Source organism: Cucurbita moschata, unplaced genomic scaffold (assembly GCF_002738365.1).
Source record: "Cucurbita moschata cultivar Rifu unplaced genomic scaffold, Cmos_1.0 Cmo_Scf00002, whole genome shotgun sequence".
Classification (NCBI taxonomy): Eukaryota; Viridiplantae; Streptophyta; class Magnoliopsida; order Cucurbitales; family Cucurbitaceae; genus Cucurbita; species Cucurbita moschata.
Genome location: NW_019268518.1, coordinates 3,329,055 through 3,330,978, shown reverse-complemented (window position 1 = coordinate 3,330,978; position 1,924 = coordinate 3,329,055). Strand labels below are relative to the sequence as shown.

Sequence of the window (1,924 nt, the reverse complement as noted above, 5' to 3'; positions counted from 1 at the left end):
AAATTTCTACAGGATTCCTGTTTTCAAATCTTTCTTTTATCTTTATGTTTTTTTTTTCATGTATTCCAAATTTCAACCATATTCTTGTTTCCAAATCTTTTCTTATCTTTGTGTTTCCTTTTCTCTCATTCGGTTAATATTTAAATTCTGTTCACAAATTTACTTGGCCATTTTATTTTTAATCTATTCCTTTCTACTAATATAAATTTACTAATTTACTGATCTAATACTACTCATCTGACCAGATTTACTAGAATTCATATAAACGATTAACATTTAGTTTTTAACTCAAAGCTAAACAATGGTTAGATTTAATGAAGATCTAACTATAATTCATTGTGGTTTAAAAAAAAATAGAATAAAAGAAAATTAAGATTTAATATACATCTTAATCTATTTTCAAGTAAATCTTGGTCGGTGAATCTCTGTAGAGGCCATTCTCATTTTTTCCTCAAATTAATTCTGGTTGCTTTTCTTTCTTTCTTTTTCTTTTTTTTTTCTTTTTCTTTTTCTTTTTCTTCTTTCTTTCGCAAACAGTGATTTTTTTTTATGGAGCGGGTTGAAGAGAGATAATTGGGGGAGGGATGAGAGGTTATGGAGAAAAGTGGGGAGGTTATTCCTCTCTTTTTTTATTTTATTTATTTATTTTTTTTTTTATAATTATTTTTATTTATTATTTTTTTTATTATTATTATCATTATTTTTTTGGGCTGTTGTTGTGTTGTAGCTCCAACAATTAGTTATTTCTCTTGCTCATGTGATATTGACTTCAAGTTCATGATTGTTCCTTTACCGAAGTTGAAGCTCTGATTCCCACGAGCACAATGGTTCAACAATTGTACGTTATTATTCCATAAACGAGGGATATGTTTGTATAAAATTACCTCCCATAAAAAGTATATGTTATAAGAGTTACAATAATTGGTCTACTTTCCATATAGAATTGTCCAATAAAATACGAACAAGGACTGAGTTTCCATGTTTGTAAATCACAAATCTGCCCATAAATACAAGCTCTACAATCACAAATGAAATAACCAAAGAGAGAAATTATCTTTAAGAGATGGCCAAGTTTCCAGCATGCTCCGTATTGTTCCTTGTTCTTCTTTTCTCATGTTTGTTCATCATATATCATCTTTATTATGGACTTCAAATTATTAGATATCTCTATTTTGATTTTCTTTTTTTTTTTTTTTTTGAAATTTTTGCAGTGGCATTGATGGTACCTCAACCAGCCTTTTCAAGAAATTGTGTTGACAAGTTGTATGAAGGATGTATATCGAAAGAGTGCCATCAGAAGTGCCTACAAAAGCATCCTGGATCAACATCTCAGTGCGTGCCTACCCCTCCAGTTCCTTTTACCTACCTTTGCTATTGCTTCTACCCTTGCACTACCAACTGAGTGCTTTTAATCCTATCATATGCTGAATGTAATAAAATGGTTGGGTGACGTTTTCGTCATTCAACACACAGTTTAAGTTATTCTCTTTATCCTACCTTCTTCTTCTTCTATCATACTATGCTTGGGTATGATTTCTCACCGGAAAACTTAATATTCTTTTAGGTGCTAAATTTAAATCTAAATCTTTAGTAATACGGTAGTAATATTGAAAGAAAAAAATTGAAATACAACACGAAAAGAAAATTAAGAGTAGAATCGTCTTAGTCAAGAGAACTCAATAATATAAATAAATAATCACTAACAAAAACGAACAAATAAAATATAAGGAAAAAAAAACATGGAGACATTTGCGCAAAACTAAGAAGTGTTAAAAAAAAAAAAAAACAAAGGGAAGAAGAAGTGGGAGAGGAGTTTTGTAATAGGGTTTTTCCGCCCAACTTTGATCAGTAAGGAGGGGATTGTAAACTCTAGTTAACTTCTTAAAACTATTTATTAGAAATACAGTTAGTGATTTATTTCGGA

The 1,924-nt window shown here is 29.7% G+C and overlaps 1 long non-coding RNA gene across 1 annotated transcript; it reads left to right on the top strand.

Annotated features, from left to right (window-relative positions):
- Positions 1 to 1,035: 1,035 nt before the first annotated feature.
- Positions 1,036 to 1,505, top strand: LOC111456062. The gene is made up of 2 exons (XR_002712692.1): positions 1,036 to 1,115; positions 1,212 to 1,505. It is a non-coding gene; the product is annotated as an uncharacterized LOC111456062 (long non-coding RNA).
- The last annotated feature ends 419 nt before the right edge of the window (positions 1,506 to 1,924 follow it).